Below are 9,120 nucleotides of genomic sequence, written 5' to 3'. Positions count from 1 at the left end.
CCACGGTCACCAGCCAGGAAGGTGACGTGCAGGAGTTGGCAGAGCCAGAGCCAACTGTGCTCCCCGCTGAGCCAGCTTTGGTGGAATTACCCAGACACTTTGCGTAAAAATGAATTAAGTAGCCTGGCATTAATTCAGACCGTATTTTATTGCTTTGGCCAGCCCTCCCTCCCCGCATCCCCAAAATTTCTTTTTTATAGCCAAGCTGTCATACATGAAGGCCTGCTGGCAAACTTGTCCATGGGTTGCAATCCACTGGTTGCTAGCAAACACATCACGCGGTGTTATCACTGAGACGGGGCAGAGCGGCAACGCGAGCTTAGCCTACTGCTTCCCGTGGACTCCCAGGGGCGCTGAGAGCATCGCGGAGGCAGGGGACCTGTTCGGGCACCGACGCGCTGTGCAGCCTTGGGAAAACGGCTCATCGTTTATCCTGCCCGATTTCATACCCGCCCGAGGCCCAGTCGCGTTAGGGACCCTCCTTGGTTGCCTTTGGGTGGGCTCCTAGATGAGCCTCCCTCTCTCTGTTGACTATCAAGGGATGAAGGGATGGAAATATTTCTTAGCTGAGCAGAGTGCCCGCACAAGCCTGCCCTTACCCTCTGCGGGATGAGAGACGCCATCCCCGCGGCGTGCCGGGAGGGAGGCAGAGGCGCTGGCCCCACTGCCCGTGCTGGCATGTGCCAGTTGCGGGGGCACCCGCAGAAACACGAGAAGCACCGTCCACACAGGCTGCATGGCTCCTGGGGCGCAGGCAAAGCCTGGGCAGAGTGGGGCAGGATGGTGGTGCAGGATGGTGGTGCAGGATGGTGGTGCGAGATGACGGTGCAGGATGGTGGTGCAGGATGGAGGTGCAGGATGGCGGGGCAGGATGATGGGGCAGGATGGAGGTGCAGGATGGAGGTGCAAGATGATGGGGCATGATAGCGGTGCAGGATGATGGGGCAGGATGGAGGTGCAGGATGGCGGGGCAGGATGGTGGTGCAGGATGGAGGTGCAGGATGGTGGGGCAGGACAGGCGCCCCGGAGCACCAGCCCCACAGGCAGCTGTCCTGCCAGTGCTGCACCACCGTGGGGTTTGGGGGCCCTAGACACGGTGCTTCACAAGGCATCACCTGGGAAGTCAGCAGCAGAGAACAGGCCACCACGGTGAGGGGCTGAAGGGGCTGTGGGGTAAATGAGCGTGTTCCTGTACCCTGCACGTTCCCGCACCCTGCTTAAGGCCTAGCAAGAAGTAAAACCACTCTGCCTTTCTTGTTTATTAGCAATAATAATCCTGATAATACTGCGCACATCAGTGGGAGCTTCCTCTGAGGAAACTAAAGCACTTCACAGACATTAATGATTTAAGATGCTTAGCCCATCTATGAGATAAGTAAGGAAAATCATCCTCTTTTTTTCTTTTTCTTTTTTTTCTTTCTTTTTTCTTTTTTTTTCTTTTTTTTTTTTTTTTTTTTGCAAATGGGAAAGCTAAAGTAAACCATAGTTAAATGACTTATGGCCACATAGGAAGTCAGCAGGAGCCAGGGTGGGTGCCCAGGTCCCTCCGTCCCTGCCCGGTCCGGGGGAGCCAGCGAGCGCTACGAAACTACCCTTGGCCTCCCCGAGTGGAAAAAGCGAGTGTGCCCGCACTGCACCGCCCCGCTCCTGCTAGACGCCGGGGGCTGCCCACCCGGCCCCGGCAGCACTTGCCTGTTCAACTAAAATACCCGCTACAAACCTGAGGCTCCCGGGTGACTGTTTGTTAACTGCCTGGAGCACAGCTGGAAATAATATGATTTGGCCCAGACCCTGGGTTGAAGAATTTCCCCTTTCGCCTCCCAGAGCTGCTGAACCTCAGTTGCCCGGTTCCCTCTGCTATGCAGCGCTTATAAATAACCCCCTTTCTCACTCGCAGAGCAGCCTTTCTCTTTCTTATTTTTTTTTCCTTAACTTGGGAAAGGGGGGAGGGGGGGAATCCAAGCAATAGTGAAAGTGCCACCATGTTGTGCTATTTTAAACCCCGCTTCCCTGCAGTTTCAAACGCATGCAGAGGAGCAGGAAACCACCAGGTCACCCCATCTCGGCCTGCCCGGGCCGATTTTGTGTGTGCCCGGGTGCACTCACTGCTTTATCCTCACGTCACCTTTCAGCCTTTATTGCTCTCGCTCCCTCCGCCTCTGAAATCTCTGATTAATAGGTTTGCTGCCTTTTTATATCTGCACATGTGGCGCATCTGGAGCAAGGCGTGCCGCCGCTTTGTTGTCATCGGACTTTTTTTTTTATCTCCCTATCTAGCTATATGCCTGCATCATTATCATCATCATCATCATCATCATTATTATTATTAATTTTTTTTTTTACTTTACTTTCCACTGCCATGGCAACTGCTACATGTTTGGCAAAGAGCTCGCGGAGAAGAAAAGGGGCTCAGAGAGCTCAGCTGGCAGATGTCCAGTGTAATCATGCCGCAGAGCCGAAATGAGGCCCCGGGCAGCCCGCCAAGCGACCAAGAACAAAGATGTCAGTTCCCCGCGCTGGCGGCGCGGCGCGCTTGGCACCCCTATATGGCTTCCCAGAACTCCTCGCCTTGGCCGCTTTCCATTCCCTTTAGGGCAGCAAACAGGATTAGCACACACAGACTTGTTTTTCTCTTTTCTCCTCCAACTGTTCCAATGACATCATCCCTGCTGCACGCATTTGCCAGCAGGGTGACTTTGTGCTTTTGCTTTTTTTTTTTTTCCTTTCTTTCTTTTTTTCTTTTTTTTTAACCAACAAAAAAGCACAAGGCTTTAGGTAACACTCACACACCTTTCTCCTTAAATTAAACCCCCCAATGTGTGGTGAGCTGAAGCAAATGAAGCCAGACATGCTGTGTGCCTGTTTTTTTTTTTTTTTTTCTTTTTCTTCTTCTTCTTCTTTTTTCCCCCCTCTTCGTAATTGAATTCCTGCAAGATAAAAATCTCATTTTCCTCGGCAGGCTGTAATCAGCGCTCGCAGCGCTGTGGTTTCCAACTGCCCTCGTCATGTGCTTCCTTACGAAACTCGGCAGAGAAATCGCCCCGGCCTGCCCGCGCCGCCCCAGGCCCCTCGGAGGGCCAGGCCGCCGAGCCGGCGGGGGTCCCGGAGCCCGCCGCCCGCCCCGCTCCTCCTGCCTGCCCGCGGGAAAGCGAGGGGCCCCGCGGGCGCCCGGCGCTGACCGAGGGCAAGGCGTCCGGCTCCCGCGGGAACAGAGTTTCCGGGGTCCCTGGAGCTGGAGACCAGCGCGCCGGCCACACCGTTGAGGCCGGGTCCGGCCGGGAGCACGGCTCGGGGCCAGTGCTCTGCCTCTAAATGTCTGTTTTCATCTCGCCATCCGGCCTCTTTGCCAATTAAATGGCACAGCGGTGCTCCGCCGCCCGCCGTCCAGAGAGCCCTGGCGGGCATCGTCTTTGGGGAGCCGGGGCGACGACGAGGAATCGGCCGGTCCCGCTGCCTCCTCCCGCCCTGCGGCAGCCCTTCGCCGGGAGGTCGGGGCCAGCCCGCGCGGAAGGGCTGCAGCCCTGCTCCTCAGGCGTGCTTCCTCCGCGGCGGCGCTCTTGTTTTCCTTGGCGGGGACTGCAGGATGTGATGTTTGCTTCCTTTTATCACTGCGTGCAAGAAACCAGTGGAAGAGGCCTGAAGGGGACTGCGTGCTTTAAAGGAGCGATTAGTCAGCGGTGGAAAAGCTGCCCGTCCGGGATCCGTGCTCGCTTGCATTCCCGCTAGCTATCTGTACAGACGCAGCTGCCCGCATCTGGGTGCACCTCAGCTTCACGCCACGCTGCACGCGCACAGCGCGGCCCGCAGGATTTTTCCCTTTGTTTGCTTTTACTTTCTGCCTTGGAAAACCACTGCATGTTTGTCAGCGCCGACCACATGGGAAGCGCTGGCGAGTCCAGTTTTTCACTGGGTCACTCAGTTTTTCCATCACACACACACGGATGGACACACACACACACACACACACACGATAAACACGGGTTGCTAGGAAAGCTTTATGTAAGAGCCGCTGGGGCGGATGGCTTACAGTGCAGCAAGTGTGCTGTTTCCCGAGCTCCACATAAAAATTGGCAGCACATCAAAACCTCTGTTTCATAACAGACTAGAAATAGGATTTTCTAATAGCATTCGGAGAACTCCGCTCATTGTGCAGGGAGGGACCGGGAATTTTATGAACTGTTAATGTTTAACTAGACAACGGCCCAAAACCGAGTAGCTTCTTGCACCGTGGTGAGGGTGCGCTTCTACGAGGCAGCGGTTCTGCCCGCTGCCCTGCCAGCCCGGTCCGCCTGTTGGTAAGGGAACTCCCGAGAATTGATCGGTAATTAATGGCAAGGAAATAACTGCAGAATCAGCTGTCAGGAGACGCCCAGGGCGGGCGCTGCCCTCCTTGCAGACGAGGCCCCCCAGTTTCCACAAAGGTGGGATGTCTGAGGGACGTTGTCCCTTGCCACTCTCTAAAAGCACAGGAGGGAGACAGACACCAAGTCGCTCCAGGTGCCAAATCTGGTGCCTGCTGTCCTTGATCTCCCCCCAGAGCCCAACGGGAAAAGATGTGCCCCTGCAGGCAGCTCTGGGGCTGGGGCATCGGCTCCGTCACCTTCCACTGGTCCTCCTCTGCATGGACAACGATCGGAGCCAAAGGAGAAAAGCTTCATAACTGCAGTGTCTCAGCAAAGGATGTGGTGTCGGGTGCTGTGCCTAACCCCGCAGCAATACTCATCTGCCTTGCTAGCGTACTTCCAGCTCTACATAAAAAATGCTGTACAAGAGCTGGGGCTTAATCATCAATGGATCGATGAGCTCACTGCCATAAAAGTGCCTTCCCCTGGCAGCTCATCTCGATGCAGTTTGCTTCACTCTTCCCGAAGTGGCTGGCACACTGTGTAACCCTTACCTGCTCTCCTCATCTGACTCTCATGCTTAGAGGCTGTCCTGGTGCCTGGTCTGGCCTGAACATACTAAAGGAGAGAAGGCAAGCGTCAACCTCTCTCAAAGCTTTTTTGCACATGTAAGACATAGCTCGGGAAGTACTTTGCAAAGCAGAGCACAGCCCGCTCTGGTCCCATGCTGCCTCTCTAAGACCTTGGGGCAGGCCAAGCCGCAGGTTCATGGCTTGGCTCAGTGCTTAGGGGCAGGGAGACGGCAGTGCTGCTCCTGCCTGCAGGGCTGGCAAAGCGTGTCTGCCCCTCTGTGAGAAGGCGGCAAGAGCCTCTCGTCTGCTCCGCTCCAGGGCACCAGCGGGGATGGCACTGTGCCCCCCGCCCCAGCCTTCTGGCAACCTGGCTCTATGAGTCTCATGTGCTGCTGGCAAAGGAAAGGCACTTGCTCCTTTTTTCTTTCTTTTTTTTTTTCAGACACTGAAAGAAAGTGAGTGCATTAGATAGATTCATGGAGATGGAAATGGCCCAGGTATTCATCTTATTCATTGCTCTCTTTCCTTGCTGATGAAGAGTTATCCCCCCCTTGGATATTATCCAGTATTTTGTCCAGCCTAGTTTACAATGATTCAAGTGATGGAGCTTCCTTCGGGAACCTCCGTCACTGTCTAATGCTCTGTGCTGTTGGAGAGTGCATTTCATCCTGCATTTGGTTTCAGCCATTCTTCTCTTGGCCTGTTTCTGAACATGCCTGCTGCTTGGGGGCTGATGTCTTCTCTAGCCATCATCTTTTAGCTGAACTGTACGTGTTTAGCTCTTTTCACTTTCTCCATCAGTCAGTCTTAATCCTCTAATCATTTACTGGCTGCCCTGTGACTCCCCCCATCTCCGCTGCTGTCTTTCTCCTATCCACCTGAGTCTGCCAGACATGGTCTAACTCTGGGTGGAGAGAGCCTCCCGGCATGGGGACAAGGCTCTGTGTATTACGCAGCTCAGACTTGCATCTGCCTGGTTTTGCTGAGTGGTGGCTAGTGCTCAGCCCAGAGAGCAGCAGAGGTGGCTCTCTGACAACTCCGAGGTTCTCCAGCTCTGGGCCAGTGAGCGTGAGCTCAGTGGCTGGCACGAGAGAGAGCAGCTGGAAGGATGCTCTATTTTACACCGACTACTAATGGCCCAAAGGGGCTGATCTAGCCAAGTAGGACTGCTGAGGCATAGAAATACCCTGGCCACACAGAGCCTTTTCCTTGGCCATGCTCCCTGCAGAAGAGCTAACAGGAGGCTTGAGTGCAGGGACTGCTCCGTGCAGCTCCGAAAGGCTGAACTGCAGGGCCAGTGCCAGCAGGGCTGTGTTGGTCTTGTTCTCCTAGGGACCATTACCAGTACACTTGAAGGCTGTCTAGTACCTGGGTGCCTGAGCTGTACAGTGTAAATACCTCCTGTGTGGTCAAAATAACTGGATCAACCCAATTTATATGCTTAAGGGTCCCTAAAGTAGAGCAATCGCCTTCCCTCCACTACCTTTATGGAGAGACCAGGTCCCTGACAGCAGGTACAGTGGAATGATGTGAATGCCCCTTACACTGCATGGGAGCTGCAATCTGCAACTCATTTTCATCTGCGTGTCTTCGTTAGCATGCCAGCTTGGAGGTGCACATGGGAGGCAGGGACGTTTCCCTGTTCCTCTTCAGCCAGCTTGCATTTGCTCCAGAGCAACATGTTTTTGTGATCATACGCTGATTTTTTTCCTGTCTCCTCAATGTATTTCTCTTCTCGTGTGTCTCCGTGCTTGCAGCTCCTCAGCACCAAGCCCTCTGTGCGATCCAGCTGTTAGCACCTCCACCCCATGCTCCCACTGACGACAGAGGGAGTCCCAGTCACAGGGTCCCCGACGGACCAGACCTCTCGCGCCGCGCCCCCGCTTCCCGCAGGCGTTCGTCACGGCGTTCAGCTCCGCTTGGCCTGGGTCAGATGCCTGCGTTACTGTGCTGGCCAAACCCCTCGCAGTGGGATGCAGTGCTAGCGCTCTCTTTTTGTTTCCCTTTGTTTATAGTACTCGCTCCAGCTTTCAGGCCATGCGCAAATGCTCTGCTCCCAGCCAACTTGAATTCATTTCAAGGAAGATTGCACAAGAATTCAGCTCCGCTGCTCTGAGCCAGGCCTGCTGGGCTGGCTGTTTTGTCCTCTCGGGCCCCAGTCCTGCCGAAGGACCTGCTGGCACAAACCCCTGGTAAGTGAAGTCAGTAGGATGCCTCATGGGCCTCAGAAGGAGGCAAAGGAGGCAAAGTCCAACAGAGGTCAGGGACAGGCTTTGCAATTTCATTAAAAAAGAAAAAAAAAAGAGAGAGGAACAGACGTTTCTCTGGGATGCTTTCCTCTCTATTAAAGCCATGCTGATTGATGGTAACTCCTGTTACCTCCAAATATAAATAGCTTTTATTCTCGTAATATCAGTCCCCGTCTCATACTGGGGGCTGGGCGGTAAAAGCTTCGCTGCTGCGCTCTTGGCCTCCGTGGAGGAGCCTGGCTCCGAGCGCCGGGGAGGGGCTGGAAGGCTCACAGCTTATGTAAGCTGAAAGAAATAGCGCTGCCGAAGTCAAAGGGGAAGAGCGGGAGCCGTCCTGACAGCTTACGCAGCTGCGGACGTGTCCAGGAGCCTGAGCCACCCCCTCCCATTGACAGAGCTGAGGTATCCTGGAGAAGTAGCTCGCTTGATTGCTGTTCGCAGTCTGTCTGGCCTTTGGCTAGAGAAAGCACTTATTATCCCTCGTTTCACAAGCACAGTGTGTATTTCAGGCGACAAGAAAGCTTTGATTTCCATCCACAGGTTTAAAATGCTGCAGGCAAATAAAAAACACATCCGATTTTGTAATGGTTCCTAACTTCTTCAAAAGCATGTTTGTTACGTTTGGTTGGTTGGTCTGTCTTTTGACTGACCTTGTCAGCAAAGATATCAGTAAAAAGCTGATAGGGGAATACTTGGGAAAATCAAACCTATCTGCACAAGCACACTGCGGTAGGGTGGACCCTGAGAGAATTAGCTGACCTTCTGAGCCTCTGTCAATTATTTTTGAAAAATCATGGGGAATATGAAGTTTCAGAGCACAGAAGATTCCTCAGCAGTCTGTGGCTGAGGTATTAAAGTGCCTCATGACTCCCATTGCCATTATAAGTAAGAAATTTTGTTTACCTTCTTGACACAGGAGCATCCCTGTTTTGAAGTAATTTGCAGGGACTTCAAATCCCTTGAGAAAGCCCCATTTTTCTCAGAGGTGGGATTCATCTCAGCTAGCCACAGAAGCCTCAAGTTGCGAGAGTGCTGCAAGCTCATCATTCTGGCTCTCCTGATGGGGGATGAAGAGGAGGAGACATCTCGCAAAGCGTGACTCACTTAAGGTAAATGGGACAAATCTCCTGCTGGAAGTGCCCATCTCTTTCCATGGAGTATAGCAGGAGCCTAGAAGATTTGTTTAGTCTTGCTTGTCTACCTTAGAGAAGACTAACACTAAATGGTATGACCCACCCTGGAGAACTGACTTGCTGTCAGCCCTTGGGAGCAGCAGAGAAGGTGTCCTAGGACCTACAGTGAATACACTGTGACAGGAGACAAGTGAGAGCTTGTGCAAGATCCTGCCCGCTGTTCCCCCCTCTCCTCGTACAGTATACGCCGTGGGGTGGACATGCAGACAGACTTTAAGGTCTGAAGGGCTGCTGTGCTGCCTGTTCTCATCTCTAATGCAGCCTGTGCTCTACATTTCATCCATTCTCTTGCTCCAACTCGGGGGTTTGCATTTGGATGCTACAACTCTTCCTTTGGCTCTGGGCTTCTGTTGCCGGTTCTTTGTTGTCGGCAGTCCCATTATAAATCCTCGTGAATGCGGAGACGCAGCCCTCCAAATCATTCTTTCTTCTGTGATATTTGCCGAGTGTTTTCATTTAAGTCACGATAATATTTTCCCCATATTTTCCATTTTAACATAATGCTGATAAATGATATGACACTGATAAATTTTCATTTTATTTAAAGCTGTTTATCATCCATATCTATTATGGAAAGTCATCAATTATGCAAAAAGCGTGAATGTTTAACGAGCCTCTAAAGTGTCTCTATTTATGGATTGCATGTTGGGTCTCCAGTATTCCTTGCTGGCGCGCACATTAGAGAGGCTCCTCCATTAAGTTTCTTTCTTGCACAAAGAGCCTGAAAAACGGAAATTGGCAGGGGGATCTTAGACAAGCTGGA

The 9,120-nt window shown here is 52.9% G+C and overlaps 1 long non-coding RNA gene across 1 annotated transcript; it reads left to right on the top strand.

Moving 5' to 3' along the window:
• The first annotated feature begins 6,890 nt into the window (after window positions 1-6,890).
• On the top strand, window positions 6,891-8,886 carry LOC134139270 (uncharacterized). The gene is made up of 2 exons (XR_009958100.1): window positions 6,891-7,107; window positions 8,081-8,886. It is a non-coding gene; the product is annotated as an uncharacterized LOC134139270 (long non-coding RNA).
• The last annotated feature ends 234 nt before the right edge of the window (window positions 8,887-9,120 follow it).

This window comes from Rhea pennata, chromosome 3, assembly GCF_028389875.1.
Source record: "Rhea pennata isolate bPtePen1 chromosome 3, bPtePen1.pri, whole genome shotgun sequence".
NCBI classification, from domain to species: Eukaryota; Metazoa; Chordata; class Aves; order Rheiformes; family Rheidae; genus Rhea; species Rhea pennata.
This window is presented reverse-complemented; position numbering and strand designations above follow the sequence as displayed.